Source organism: Uranotaenia lowii, chromosome 3 (assembly GCF_029784155.1).
Source record: "Uranotaenia lowii strain MFRU-FL chromosome 3, ASM2978415v1, whole genome shotgun sequence".
Taxonomy (NCBI): domain Eukaryota; kingdom Metazoa; phylum Arthropoda; class Insecta; order Diptera; family Culicidae; genus Uranotaenia; species Uranotaenia lowii.
This window is the reverse complement of record NC_073693.1, coordinates 116,258,778-116,274,952: the sequence shown is the minus strand read 5'-3', so window position 1 is coordinate 116,274,952 and position 16,175 is coordinate 116,258,778. Positions and strand designations below refer to the sequence as shown.

The window sequence follows — 16,175 nt, the reverse complement described above, 5'->3', positions numbered from 1 at the left end:
TTTTTGCACGTTTTAGGTTCAAGGCGACATTGCATTCATTAATAAATTAAGAAAAAACCTTGATGCAATCTTCAAAGGACAAAAAAACTCCATTTCATAGTCAAATAGAGGCCCTACAGCAAAATAGAAATGAAATTGGAATTCGATTTCGATTTAAGACGTGTTTTTCTTTGAAATTCCTACCATTCTCACATAAATTTTCGATACAATCGTTTATGTGACGTTACAAAAAAAATCCAATATGGCTCTCGACACTACCTTATTTAGATATTCCTTGCAAGAATACGACAAAATTGTACTTTCAAGAAAATAAGCAATGTAATGTGGTAGTTTTCCGTATAAACTGATAAATTTGATAATTTTATAATTTTGATAATAACTATGATTTAAAAAAAAAGTTGATAATAATGATCATTTTAAAAAATCGATCATTATGATGAATTTGAAAATAAGAATATCTTTGAGTTTGTATAATTTTGATTAAAAATGGTAATTTTTACAACTTGAGCAGAAGCTGCATATACATTTTAGTTCTTTTGCTATACCTAATTTAATTTTACTTTTACATTCATTGAATATTCATTCAAGATTTTAAATAACATAAAATCTATACCATACTCAAAAACGTAACTTAATTCACTAATTTAGCGATTTTTCTAATCTTTCTATTTTAATCTCATAAATATTTTTAGAATTATTTTAATTTACCATTTCATTTTACCATATTTACAATTATAACAATGGTTATAATTTTTACAATTTCAACAATTCCATAAGTTTGACCATTTTTTCCTTTTCTTCAATTGCCAAATTTTATTCATTTTGTTCAGTTTTTTAAGGTCTTACAATCTTTACAGTTTTTATAATATTGAAAATTTATACAATTTGATCAATTTTTACATTTTAAACGATTTATTTTAATTGTAATGATTTTTTTTAAAATTTTAATCATTTATATGTTGAACCATTTTTTGAATTCATTTTAAGTATTTAAAATTCTAACATTTAAAAAAAAATATTTGTTAGAATGTTCACTTTTTTGGCAAATTTATTTAAAAAAAAAACTATTAACACGATTCTCAATTTTTACAATTTAATTGTTTTAAAAGTTTTGACTGTTTTTATAATTTTGTCCCTTTGCGGTACCGATTTTTCGACCATTTAAACGATTTTTATAAATTCTTCAACTTTGAAGTTTTTCTTATTTTTGATAATTTTGTAGCATATATGTACACATGTTACTTTTTCTGATCAGTTGATTTGCTGGTGTTTTTACAAAGTTGGAAAGGTCAACGAGAAAACGCGATTCAAATTTTCCATATTGCCCATTTTACATACATTGAAAGAAAGTTTAAGCTTTCGTTCAACCAAAAAAGCATTGAAATAAAATTATTTAAATCAGATTGGCATCATTAACTTTAAATTGATCATTTTTGCTCTTATACCCCTTAGCAGGGGCGTTGAAACCCCCTGATGGGGGATGGTCGGTTTTGGTGACTAAAATTTTTTCTATGATAGTTTTGCTCAACCAATTAAGAAAAAAACTTGAATAACCTTATTTTTGGTACCTAATATTTGAAGAATTATTTTTGAATTTTTCTTTAATTTTTTTGTATTTGATCATAAATTTTGAAAATACGTCCTAAAATTCTTACTGCGGCAAATTTCATAGAAACTAAGTAGAATTTATAATGAGAAAGATTATGAAACTGATAGTCGGACGTGATAAGTGACCACATTGCTTTAAAATTTATATGATTGCAGTGGCGATTAAAATTAGACAAATAGTAGTTAATTTTGCAAAAAAAAAAATTATATGAGTCGTAATCATCATTAAAATTTGAAAAACCGTCAACCTCCGGTACATTTAGTGTACACTGAGGTTTTTTTTTTACGCGGTATTCCGTCCCACGTAAAAAAAACCGCGTAAAAAAAAACCGCGTTAATTCGGAAATCCGCGTAAAAAAAAACCGCGTTAATTCGGAAATCCGCGTAAAAAAAAACCGCGTTAATTCGAAAATCCGCGTAAAAAAAAAAACCGCGTTAATTCGAAAATCCGCGTAAAAAAAAAACCTCGTACCTCGAAATTCTAAAATCCACGTAAAAAATCCATTTTAATTAAAAAATTCACGCAAAAAAGCACGTTACTAAAAAACGCGTAGGAACCATGATTATTTAAAAATTTGCGTACAATGATAGTTTATTTTTAAGATAAAAAACAAAATCAATTAGATTAATAGAATAGTAGAATATAGTGAGGCTTATTTGACAGTGTGGAATTCAGATCGTCTCATGTCTCCTGTCTCAGGTCTTATGTTCCATGTCTCAGGTCTCATGTCTCATGTCTCAGATCTCATGTCTCAAGTCTCATGTCTCATGTCTCATGTCTCATGTCTCATGTCTCAGGTCTCAGGTCTCATGTCTCATGTCTCAGGTCTCATGTCTCATGTTTCAGGTCTCATGTCTCATGTCTCAGGTCTCATATCTCAGGTCTCATGTCTCATGTCTCATGTCTCATGTCTCATGTCTTAGGTCTCATGTCTCAGGTCTCATGTCTCAGGTCTCATGTCTCATGCTCAGGTCTTATGTCTCATGTCTCATGTCTCATGTCTCAGGTCTTATGTCTCATGTCTCAGGTCTTATGTCTCATGTTTCATGTCTCAAGTCTCATGTCTCAGGTCTCATGTCTCAGGTCTCATGTCTCAAGTCTTAGAATATTTTCTCTCAAAAACCGCGTTAATTCGAAAATCCGCGTAAAAAAAACCGCGTTAATTCGAAAATCCGCGTAAAAAAAGCCGCGTAAAAAAAAACCGTGTAAAAAAAAACCGCGTAAAAAAAAACCTCAGTGTATATAATTCTGTAAAAGCTAGCTTCAGATAGAATTGGAAAAAAAAACAATAACCTGCATTTCAGTTATTTATTATTGCATTCAAGATTTTTTTTTTTACACCCAAAATAATCTGCACGTAGCTGCTACGTAAAAAACTACATAATTTTTATCCAATTGATTTTCACGTAACTTGTACGAATAAAATAAGTGAACGCTCCCCTAATAGGAATTTTGCTTGGTGAACATCACGTACAACTTACGTGAATTTTTAGTGAGTTCAACGCGATGTGATGACGAAAGCTGCGTGAAATGTGTTTAGTATAGGAATGATGTTTTGATCTTTCCTATTATTTTTTTTCGTTTTTTAATTACGGTAAATAAGGCTGTAAAAAATATCAATTTCTTCTTTTGTCACCCCCCCTTCGAAATTTCCAAAATCCCGAAGGGGGGAATAAATAAAGTTTGAAGTATTTTAAGTAAATTTCAAATAAAAATTCAAATATCCGAAAGATTACAAGACCAAGAACCAAATTTTGGAAGATGGAAGTTAATTCACATTTTGTATTTTTGATTTTATTGAATTTTTTGATATAAAAAATACTTGATTTGTAGGTTTTATGCAATAATATAGTATTCAATTTGGTTGCATACAAGCTTTCGTACAATTTGTTCTAATTTATTTGTTTTTCGCATTATTTTTTATTGTCCCCCCCCTCGCGATGTTTCAACTCCTAGTGATAAAAGAAGGATTTGAAATTTGTTCCGGCCTAATAAACAATCTAAATTTTATCGTAAATAAAATTTATTTCAACTCTTGCTCACTGTCGTCACACTTTCACACACATTTTCACTGTCACTTAACTTTATTTATTTTTAGAAAAACAATTCCGTGATCTCTCTGCTAGCGAGTTTTGTAAAATCCTGTGGAAATTGAAACATGTTTAATAATAAAAATACATTTTTCAAATAATAAATACACAGAAAAAAAAATGTAATGTTACGTTGCACGGAATTTTGCATTTTTGAACTCGAAAATGAAAATCGCTCGCAAAGACATGTAAAAAACACAAACAAACATTTCCAATTTCGAAAATCCATGTAACCTCACATGTTAGAACATGGGTAGAAAGGAATCGGGTATTTTCATGTAATTTTTAAGCTTGTTTCATGTAAACCTCCGATCACATTTTATTTTATTGTGTATTGTAAATTAACAGATAAAAAACATGTAATATTACGAAGCACGTAATTCTGAGTTTTTGGAATCGAACCATGTAACCTTACATGTAAGAACATGGGTAGAAAGGAATCGGGTGTTTTCAAGTAATTATAAAGCTTGGTTCATGTGAAATTTCTTAATTCAAACAAAACATGTAAATTGCCAATGCATGCAAACTCATTTACATGTCAAAGCTAGTGAGCTTAGGTTTTCAAAAAGGTCAGCCATTTGTAATTCAACGAAGTCGCGAACAATTCGTCAAGATGAATTTAAACTGAAATGGGTGTTTAAAATTGAAGATGTGCATAATTTTTCTGTCTGAATAGTTGAAGTTGAATTCAGTAGCGAATATTGTGTCTCAGTTAGTTCGAATTGAAACGATTGCAGCTTTGGTACTTAATGTTTATTACCAGAACCCACATCGCACCCTCGTTATATTTCAAATGAAGAAAGTTGATCAAACAATTTTAAACCGCAATAAAACTTGAAATTTGGATCACAATTGGAGTTGCAGCGTTTAATTCAGTAAGCTTAACATATTAAGGTAATTGAAGGAAACCAACTTTCCTTTAATAAATCAATGTGATTCTTTTTTAGTTTAACGGTCACCAATTAAAAACCAAATGGATTAAAATGAAACGGATGCCTACTAAATGATTGCGGAAAGTTACGAAATTGTTATGAACGTCCTACAAAAACAGTTCAAGTTCTCTGTGGTACAAGGAAGCCGTCTGAAGTGGAATCTTGAATATTATTTGAATGAGAATGAAGGCGGTGAGTATAACCACAGATGAAGTTTAACATCAACTCTTCACAGCTGGAAAGAAGCTCGGTTAACATTGTCATACTTACCATTTTCATTGGCCTGCAGAACTGCAAAGATTTTTTACCGTGACCATAGTTCCAGCCTTTTAACTCAAACTCTCCCGTCCCGGATAAACTTAGATGTTTTAAATTACAATTTTATAATCTTTCGTGATCACTTAAATATTACTACTTTAAAAATAGATATCGTGGCCTCTCTATTGTCCCCAATTCCGAAGAGAGCAGTTGTTTCCTGTAGTAGATTTTCATCGGTTCTTAACACAGTTCCGGCTTTTTAGAATTTCAATTAACTGGTGTCTCAAATTTCTTTTTTTTTTCAATTACTAAACACCGGCTAAAACCATTCGAATGTTTATTTCGAAAGAATCAACCAAAGGAGAGTGAATAAAAGGTGCTGCGCTGTTATATTTACATCAGGTTCATGGAGTTGTAGTATTTTAATTAAATAATTCAAAACATATTTTTTATAAAAATTTTATAAATATTAATCCATATTCAAAAAATTTATCAATTTTTAATATTCTAATTCTTTCCGTATTCAATAATCTTTAATAGAACTTCATAATACAAAATGAATAATTTCATTCATTTTTGAAGACATCCAACTAACACATCTAGAGGCATCGTTTTGTCAAACCTGTTACACTCTATTGTATTGTGCGTTTAGATAAAAATTTTATAAACGTCGTTGGTGAACAGGGATGCCAGGTGTTGAGGAGTAAAAATCTGGGCAATTTCGAAAAAAAGTCTGTGTGTGTCTGGGCATAGGGAAGATTACAAATTTGTACTAAACAAGAAATTTGACGATGCTTGTGAGCGGGGGGGGGGGGGGAGGGGGGGGGGGGTTAGGTTATCCTGCGATATTCGGATTATATTGAGAACTATATAACAAACACTGTTTCCTACCACGTACCATGCCAATTTTATTTTTAAAAAAATTGTTTTAATGAATGATTGGTCAAATACCAATGAATACAAGCAAGATTTCAGTCTAATCTGGCACTTACAGATCAAATCCACTGCATGAATATTGATTTTATCACTCAATTTTGAAAGTCTGTAAAATCTGGGCACTCTCAGCAAAAATCTGGGCAAAATCTGTGTCTGACCAATATCTGGACGAAGGGTCAAAAGTCTTGGTTTTACAGACAAATCTGGGCACCTGGCAACCCAGTTGGTGAACTGGTATCATGGCTGACTTCCGACCAAAACACATTGAGTCGTTTTATTTAAGCGTGCGCCAAGAAATTTTCAAATCAACGTTGCCACAAATTTATTTGAATCGTTTGTGTATCTCATTCATGCCCGTAGGAGTATATTTCACGCGAACACAAACGATTGCTGGCGAAAACAGTAAAAGCAACAAAAAAACATTTCCACCCCGGCAGAGGGTGGTGGTTTGTACAAAATATTTCGAACCCAACCGATATTACTCAAACCGTTTGGGCGCTCATACATGCAGTGCCATACACGATGCAAATCGTGTTCACAGCGACAAAATTTCATCGCATTTGCACCAATGTTGTGTAGTCTGTGGCCCGCTTAATGTATGTAGAGATACTCTGGTGGATACCAATTTATGTGTGGCAACGTTGCATATAATACACTGTTATTTTTTTAAACACAACTGTCAAAAGTTCGGAAGTAAGTTCGGGATCGGAAGTCCGGACTTCCGAAGTAAAATTTAGTGCTGGCGCTATTATATTTGCCCCTGCTCCAAATCATGACACGATCAAACATTCATTCTCAAATTTGCCTTACAAAATAATCAAATAAGTTCTGAAATGGTCGTGAGTCGTTTAGAATAAAATTCCCTTAGTTTCGATTTTCTAATTAACTCAATCAAATGTTTTCGAAACTGTTTATTGTGCAATATTTCGAAATTCACAGTAAAATTTGTTAAAAATTTAAATGTAAATAATAAAATTTAACTCAAAAAAACAACTTTTTGGAAATCAATAATATACGGACACATTTGTGATTCGCTAAATGCTGTTGTTCATGTTGTTTCGTCTTTATAACGTTTAGTGAATTAATATTATTTTGTGTTTAAAGCGAAACTCATTTGACACTTTTCCATGTTTAAGGTTTAGGTTACGCCCTTTTGATCTAGGTAATTTTCCGGCTCGATTTTTGTCGCAGATGTTCAAACGTAAATATTAGCTTCGTTCAATCGTATGTAGAAATTGGTTTCTACTGGTTTCTGTAGCTAGTTGTTCAATGAGCTAATTTTTGGTTGAAACTAGATAGTTCGTTGTTCAATGAAGCAAGTTAAAATAGTCGAAAATAGTCGAAACTGATCCGGCTCGGCAACAGGAATCGTTTCGATCGATTTAAGTCAATTGGAAAGAAGCAGGTGATCAACTGTCAATCCATTTTTACTTGTTTCAGCCTTTTTCGACCAGACTTCATTGAACAGATTTATTATTACTTGAATTTCGCCCATTTCGCCGCATCTGCTGATTGAGTAATTATGTAAATAAATTTCAATTTAACTAAGCTGCCAGCCGGAGAGTGATTGTGTACGTCGATTTATCAAAATTTTGTTATTTTTTTAGATAATTTTGTTTTTTTCTTTTTAGGTCGGATTCTATATTTCCGCTGTGACCAGGCAGGATAATTCTTTCTTTCGATAGCCAAGTTCTCCGGTGCCAAGGTTAGGGTTTCGCTAAATTTTGTATTCGGCGAAACGAAAAAAACTGCCGACTATCTGCAGAAGTTCCATTTCCGGGTACCGTGCGGTAGTGTGACCCGTTTGTTTACGACTTTGCTGAACCAGTCACAGGTTGTGCCAAGACAAAGGAAGTCAACATCGAGAAGTTGGTCAAGTTCTAGTGCAAGACGGCTCGAGGTGCTGGTGCTCAACAGGAAAGACGAATGAGAAAAACGGCTCTGGCCAAGAAGGAATCGAAACTAGTTGAGAAAATGAATGCCGCTGAACGAACTCTGATTGAAGAACCTAAATCTAAGGACAGATTTGATGAGCGGCAGAAAGGTACATTTCATTTCGACAATTCAAACGGTGTTATTCAACCGAGGATGTTCCACTACCATGTCGAAAAAATTTACTGGATTTGATGATTTCTGGCATTTATCAACAATGTTACTACATGCATGTATTTGCTTTTATGTGGCTGTTCGGTGAGGACAAAACACCACAATCTCCGCGTCTGGCGTGGACAAGAACTGGCTTTTTCTCTCTGCCATCGACCCCAAATCTGAGAACATTAGGAATTTGGTCAAGTAGTTCTATTTTCGGTCTGGAGCAAGCTCTACCACGATGAAATCTGCAGGTATATTAGTTCGATCGGCATGCTCTTAAAAGAAAATACACATTTTTTTAACTAAACACAATTAAATTTTAATCTAGATAAGAGTGTTCCGATTTCCTGTGAGGGCTTTACAAGCACAAAAGTAATTGTTCGTCTCTCACATGCCCTTGCAAATGTAACGTTTTTTTTTAACTATTCAGTTGATGAACTATTCAGTCGAGGACGGATTCTTCTCTGCGTCAGCTGGCTGCGACAGATCGTTCTCAGCCTGGCAGTTATGCAACGCAACTCAAATTGATTATCAGGTGAGTTGCTTAATGTTCGGCATATATTATCAAACCTGTTAATAAGCTCTAGTTTATATCAATTGTAATTTTACTCTTTTTTCCTTAGGATAAAATTCACAAAATCGAATGACAAGCGGAAGAGTTGGCCATCAATAAAGCCATGATTTCTGAAAAAAACGAACTTGGCGTGAATGGACTCGAAAAAAGCTTCATGAAGCGCACACCGGAATCACAATTACTCGAAAGAGGCACCAAAAGAAATAGGTTCTGGTCGAGTAAGTTTTCTCAAAAAGAAGTTGTTAATTCTATGTGGATTTTTTCCGGCTAACAATTATAACTGTGTTTCAGGAATAGGAACTCGTGGATGCGAAGACTCCGCCGAATAGCTATTTTGGCACGCATCATCTGTTGAGCACTGCTAGCGGTAAAGAGACCGCCAGGGATGGTAAATAAAATTTTATTAAAACATATTAATTTTCAACTAACTTATTGTGCCAGCTCCAAACATTAATCTCAAATTTGTATAATGAAATTCATTCTACATTTGCGTACCATTAAAAATATGTTTATATGTTACAGATCTGGATGGTCATCGCTCTGTCATTTATGCATTTTCGACCGAACATATTTGTTCACCGAAGGATTGAACAGAACCAAAAGTGCTTCCAATGTGTTACAGCCATAACCGAAAAAAATCAATCTAAAAAACGAGAAGATAACAACAACGGTGACTTAAACATTTAAAGAACATTTAAAAAACCACAAACTTTGCATTGTCCAATAAATGGTATGATTAAACTACGCTCTGCTTCGTTATTGAAATCCAAAGTATTCCATGAACAAACAAATTCCAATAAGACTGATATGAAAATAAGAATTGAAATGTAAATTTCCTGTAAACAAAACTTGTTGGAAAGATTTACATGAGATGTGTTTTACATGTCAAGTGTAATTACGTGTTATAAATGCTTTACATGTCAAGAAGAATTACATGTAATGAACTGGAGTTTCACGTGTAATTACCCGATTCCCTTCTACCCATGCTCTTTCATGTAAAAATCCGTGGATTTTTCTAACTGTGTAGTTTACCTTGTGAGGATGACGCGACTGTTTTCTGTTGCCATAATGGACATAACCCATATTGGTTCCGGTAATTTCTTTACTGGGGAAACCGGGCAAGACGAAATTCCATCCGGAAGCGTTTGACTGCCTTCATCACCGACATCTCCGTAATCTTCCAGACTGGAATCGTCTTTCCATTTTAATTACGGTGCTAAGGTTTCCAATGATGCTCCTTCTTTTTCTTATATTTCTCGCCTAGAAAAAAATAAGAAGCATATGACGATATAAATTCAGCTATCGATCCAAAAACTAATTGAATTTACCGGAATTTGCATTCGCCATTCGACCTCCGACTTTATCGATTATCCGCTGCCGCTTTTTCACTACAAAAAATCAAGTTTGCTGACTAGCAGTTCGATTTTCCAATCAGAATTTACTACTACACCCGTGAGAAAACTGCAGAAAACTAATATCAATTCATCTACTTAGACTTTACGTGAAATGCATGTGTCAGTTATACAGAAAAACAGTAGCTACTACAAAGCACACGTAGAATCGATAGGATGCATTAAAAGCTCAGTTTATTTATTATTTTGGGTGTATATATAAAAATGAAGTGCACGGAAAATAATAAAAAGGTAAAATTTACCGAGTTAGCAAAGGTGAACGCTCGTGAAAGCAAAAATAGTAACTTCTACCTCTTCGAGGTGAAACTCACCTCACAGTGAGGTAAAATTTACCTGAATCGAGATTTGAAAAAAGGTACAATTCACCGAGAAAAAAGGTGAATCCAGAAAAGGTAAATCTTACCTCGTAGCGAGGTGAAGTTCACCTGAATTGAGCTCGATAAAAAAGTATAATTCACCTAGAAAAAAAGGTAAATCCAAATAAGGTAAAACTTACCTCGTGGCGAGGTGTAATTGACCTGGATTGAGCCAAACAAAACGGTACAATTCTTCTAAAAAAAGTAACTATTCGCCGAACCCGTTCATTGAGGTTAAGCTGTTTTGTCATTCTAGGAACAAGTTTTGCTTTGTGCCTAATATGTGAAAATCGGAATAGAATGGTAAGTGTTCTTAAATATCATTTAGTTGTGCTGGTTCTCGTCATAATACTATTGATTTTGTTTCAGATCGGCCCAGAGAGCTTTGAGGTGTATTCCACGTCATCCTCCAGCCGGAAAAGCCGAACCTGACAGGATTAGTCGAACGGAGGAGGCCATGAATGTACGCAACGCAGGTGGATTAAGTGGCCAAAGCGGTTCAGAAGAACGCGAAGCCGAATTATCAGTCCCTATTTATCTCCAATAAATATCATTTTTGAAAGAATTTTGTATTTTTTTAATTCTTATTGAAGAAAACAATCAAACAAACCAGCATTTACCTTTTAAATCAGTAAATGGGAAAACGGTATTATTTACTATTTTGCTAGGTGAATGCGAAAAAGGTAAAATATACCTTTTTGCTAGGTGAATTGAAAAAAGGTATAATTTACCTTTTTGCTAGGTGAATGAAAAAAAGGTAAAATTTACCTAAAAAGAGGGGTGGAAAAAATTCACCTCGCAAAAAGGTAAATTTTACCTTTTTTTTATTTTCCGTGTGCTTTCATACTTATAAGAAAAAATACGGATCAAAATATTCGGCACGGTTTCAAAGGAATTCTAGATTTTATCCTGTAACACGGCTCATTAGGCGGCGTGCATCTTCTTTTTCCATCGTTTTAGCTATTTTATTCTACCCTGTATTCATCTGAATGATGTCTTTGACAACCTTTTCCTTTGCCTTGAGTCTCCTCTTCATGATTGTATTTCTCGATAGGGCGGAACTGGAGGCAGTTGGGTGGGTTAAGGTTTTTCGGAACAAACTGGACCACTTTCTCTGAATACCTTTCTTGAACGACTTTGCTGTAATGACAGCTTGCCAAATCTGGCCAAAACATTATGGGATGGTCGTGGGATCGAATGATTTTGGAGACACTGTTTTTGGTATAGTTCCAACGTCATTGTCTTAATTGTAACGAAAACTTTCGTTATTGGCCACAGCTGCAAATGCCCTGCCAATTCAAAAATTTTCTTGCATTGTGCATTTGTCGGTAAAAAAAAAATTAATTTGGGCTGAAACATCTCCCCGAGCCGTTGCCAAGTATAATTTCTGATCTGGGAATTGCCCGAAGTCAGCCTTGACACGGGATTCATCGTCCACCAGAAGCCACCCATCGAACCGGAACACGTGGGTGCCAAGAGCTTCCAATTCCGTACACCAGGAGCGACTCAATATAAGCAACAGTTTGTTCCAATTCTAAATTATGCAAACTTTAAAACCACTTGATCAAATGAAGCTTTTTCAGTTAAGTTCATATTTGAATATCAGACACTGTATCTGGGTCCAGCTTTAAAAATTTAGAATACGATTCTAAAATAAAGATTTCGGCTGGATGTCTGATTTTTTTTTAATTCATAATTCATTCATTTTAATACATTTACATATTTTCAGGTAACTACAAAGTTTTATTGTTTGTTATTGATTCTGAAATTCAGTTTCCAGTCCGGCATTTGTCTAAATCTTTCATAGATTATTTGTTTGTCTTATAATCTATTAGACTTCAGGTTTGATTAATTTTTTGTTCATTTTAATATTTTATTGCTAAAGAACCCAGATTCCCAGACAATGCAATTTTGGGACACCCTACTGAACAGGTTTAAATCCGTTGTTTTGAGGTTTATAGAAGTTATGGCCCATAAAAGTTCAAAAACAGTATTTTAGATTGTTCATTTATTTCAATGTGATTTTGAAAATTTCTTCAAAACATTGTTCATTAGGTGTAGAAAGATGTTTGTGATTGATTGAGATTAAAAGGTTTGATCGAATCTACAAATCTGAAGAAATAATAGCCATTTTTCAAAAACTACTATAATGGAGGCTTTTCGTGGTCGGTGCCACAAATAAATGAAATACGAAATTTGGCAAACAGACATAGTGTGCAACTTTATTTAGGGTTGCCAACTTCCAAAGTTACTCATTTTCTCCCTTCCCATAGATAAAGATAATGATAAAGCGACTTACATTATCTCTATCTATCTTTTCCAAACTATCTTTTGACTACTAGGATATGGTCGGCGCCGTTTCCTATGTATGATACAAAGCTTATGAATAATATACCCGTAAATGCTCCAACTTTGAACCTCATATTATTGCGCCAAAACAATTTATAGACATTATCATGCTCCCGTAGGCATAAAACCTCCTCACTATTTATTCATAATTTTTTCATTACTTCTTATTTACAATATTTGATTTCAACATTATTTCTTTTCTTAACTAACACATTATAATTTTTCATTTGGTTGTTGTGGTTCGAGGCGGTTTGGTGGCGGGTGTTGGCGGTTGGTGTGGGCGGTTGGTGGGGCGGTTTGCGGCAGGCGGTGGCTGACAGAGAGGGGATACAGAGAAAATACGGTATGGTGGCGATTAGTGGCGGATATATTGGAAGTGAGGATTTCGACTGTTCGTGCCCCCAGTGAGATTACTCTCTGTTAAGGGGGTACTTGCGAGCTTGTTTTACAGCTGAATTAGGTTACAGTTGATTTTTTCTTGCTTTGGTTTACTTTAAGTTAGGTAGTTAATTAAGTTGGTTTTCAGGTAGGCTTTTACTTGGCGTTTAAAGCTGAGTTTATTCGTAACGAGTTCAGAAATCCTGGGAGGTTATTGTACTTCAATTTGCTATAATATTCGGGTGATCTCTTCATCTTCTCCGTATTGGCTCTTCTGTGTACTAGGTTCCCTCTTGATCTTGTAGGAAACCAGTGCATCAAATACTGGATTGGTTGGTTATGGTGAAAAAGCGGATTATGTAGCTTGTTGTGGATCTGAATGACGCTTTGGAGTTCCCTTAATGCGGCTATTAGTAGTATCGACTGCGATGCTTCACGAAATTGGCTGTGGGTGGAGTTCAGTTTGGGTCGTTTGTACACAGCTTTCAGGCAACGGTTCTGCATAGCTTGGAGTGGTTTGATGTCACTTTTCCTTGCTGCTCCCCAAATCGAAACCATGTATTGCAACTTGGTTTGCACAAAAGCATGGTATAAACAAGTTAACTGTTTGGTTGGTACGAATCTCGATATTTTCCAGATGATACTGTGTATTGCACTTAATTCTTTTCGAAGGCCATTTACATGCACGTTCCATCTTATACGCTCGTCAAAGTTAAGACCCAGATACTTAAACGTTTTAACTTGTTCAATCGTGGTTTGATCAATTTTCAACTGACAGTGGTCCGCAGACAGGCGATTCGTTGATCTGAAGATCATATATTTGGTTTTATCTAGGTTCAGAGAGAGAAGATTGGCGTCGAAAAATGCTTTCAGCTTTTCCAAATCCTTTGACATCTGGGAAGTTATTGTACTAACGTCAGCGTGTTCGTATGACAACGAGGTATCATCAGCAAACAGTCTGGGTTTACCATACAAATTTAACTCATGCAAATCGTTAAGATAGATGATAAACAGAAGAGGCCCTAGGTTGCTTCCTTGAGGAACCCCAACTGGAAGTTCTGCTAGGTCACTTGTCGCTTGATTAACTTGGACGTATTGCTTCCTTTTAGTTAGGTAACTAGCAAGTAGAGAGTTCGCATTACCCCTGATTCCATGAGCATCCAGTTTTTGAAGGAGAATTGAGTGATCGATGGTGTCAAAAGCCTTTTTCAGGTCCAAGAATAGCACGCCCATAAATTTGCGATTATCCAGAGCATTGTGGATGGCATCAACTAGTTCGGTTGCTGCTGTTTGAGTACTCGATCCTTCTCGAAATCCGTATTGATAGCTATACAGTAGTTTATGGTGATTTAGAAATTGCGTGACACGATCTGCTATAAGCTGTTCTAGGATCTTACTAAAAAACGATAGTATTGATATTGGTCGATAGTTACTACGGTTCATTTTATTTCCTGCTTTAAAGATCGGTAAAACTCTGGGAATACACCGTTCTGTATACAGTCGTTGAAAATATCCTTTAACAAAGGATGATGATTCGTTTTGACAAAGTGCGCTGGAATCCCATCTGGTCCTGGACTCTTAGAAGAATCAAGCTTGCTAATTTTCTGAATAACTTCTTGTTCTGACGCTGGTTGAAGAAAGATACTGTTTTCGCTTCCGATGAATCGATGTTCATTACTACGGGCATTTCTTGGGATTGTGGCCGCGAGTTGAGCCCCAATGTTACAAAAATAGTTATTAAATCCATTTCCATTCCATTTAGCTCTAACTTTATCATCTCCCTTTTCGACTCATTCGCTCCTATCAAGTGATTTAGGTTTTTCCACATAACTATCTGATTCGAGTTTTGGAATAGTTTTTGGTAATACATTTTCTTTGCCGCAGCTTTGGCACGAATGAGATTTTTCGATACTAGCATCAAAGTATTTTTCAATTCATCGTTAGCAGGGTGCTTTTTGCTACGCTCAAGAGCTTTTTCTTTCATCCGCCTCAGATTCCACACGTCTAGCGACATCCACGGACAATATCCTTTGACCTTGGCTTCGATAGATATCGTATTTGAGTATTTTTCTTTTAGTTGACCATACAATGTACTGAGCTTTTCCAGTTTTTCGGCAGGGCTGTTCGCTTGAAGGTTGTAAAACTCTACACGGAACGCTTCGTTAAATTTATCATGTTGCACCACTACTTTTTCCAACTTGCGGTGAACTATGGATTTTTTTAGATTCAAGGTGGTCAAAACCATGCTGTGGTCGCTAATATCGCGTGAAACTGTTTCACTTAATATTTGTTCGAATAATAAATCTGGACAAACAACATGATCGAGAATGTTACAGCTTGCTGGACGGGTTATAAACGTATTCGACACTCGACATCCGTAACAGTTTAGAAGATCTACGTATTGGTTGACTACGGGGCAATTTGTTTTATTGACTGGAATGTTCATGTCACCTATCAGCAAAAAATGGGAATTTGACTTCAAAGATGCAAATACGGAATCAAGTTTGTCGAGGAAAAACTGTACATTTTGAGAAGGAGGTCGGTAATCTGCATGGACGTCAATTGACGAGCAACCTGGTTCGAGACGTATGTGTATATAGTGAAAGCCATCAATATGTAAATTTTCGATTTCTGAGACATTAAGGGACTCTTTGACAAGAACAGCAAGTCCACCACTGCTAGAATCTGGACGACAGGAAAGGAAGCTGCGATATCCATCAACAGTGGCCAGGTATTTTTTTTTTCCATTTTCAACCATGTCTCACCAAGAACTAAGATATCGATAGACGCAGGGAATTCTTCTAACAACATTTTTAAAGAATCCAACTTATCTGGATCGTTTAAGCCTCTGATTTTAAGTTGCAGAACTCTTAAGAAGTGACGATTGTTTTTATTTCGGTTATATGTATACAAAGAATCTAACGAATCGTGTAATATATTTTTATTTGAATCATTATAATAATGATTTTATACAGGAACAAATAGGAACAATATCGATTTTTTTACATTTCTCTGAACCCAGCAACACGTTTTGGAGAAGACATTTCCGGCAGTGTGGTGTTTGATGTTTCCATGTCGAGTGAGTGATTCAAACAGCGCTTCTGCGTCGATTTGGTAAGCATGCGTTTATAATTCCGGTTTCCAATTTGTTCAATTTTTGCCCCTTCATGGCGCTTGAACAGGATTTTTC

The 16,175-nt window shown here is 35.1% G+C and overlaps 1 long non-coding RNA gene across 1 annotated transcript; it reads left to right on the top strand.

Moving 5' to 3' along the window:
* Positions 1-7,379: 7,379 nt before the first annotated feature.
* On the top strand, positions 7,380-9,129 carry LOC129757577 (uncharacterized). Its single transcript, XR_008739736.1, has 5 exons — positions 7,380-8,167; positions 8,245-8,451; positions 8,540-8,708; positions 8,782-8,878; positions 9,013-9,129. It is a non-coding gene; the product is annotated as an uncharacterized LOC129757577 (long non-coding RNA).
* The last annotated feature ends 7,046 nt before the right edge of the window (positions 9,130-16,175 follow it).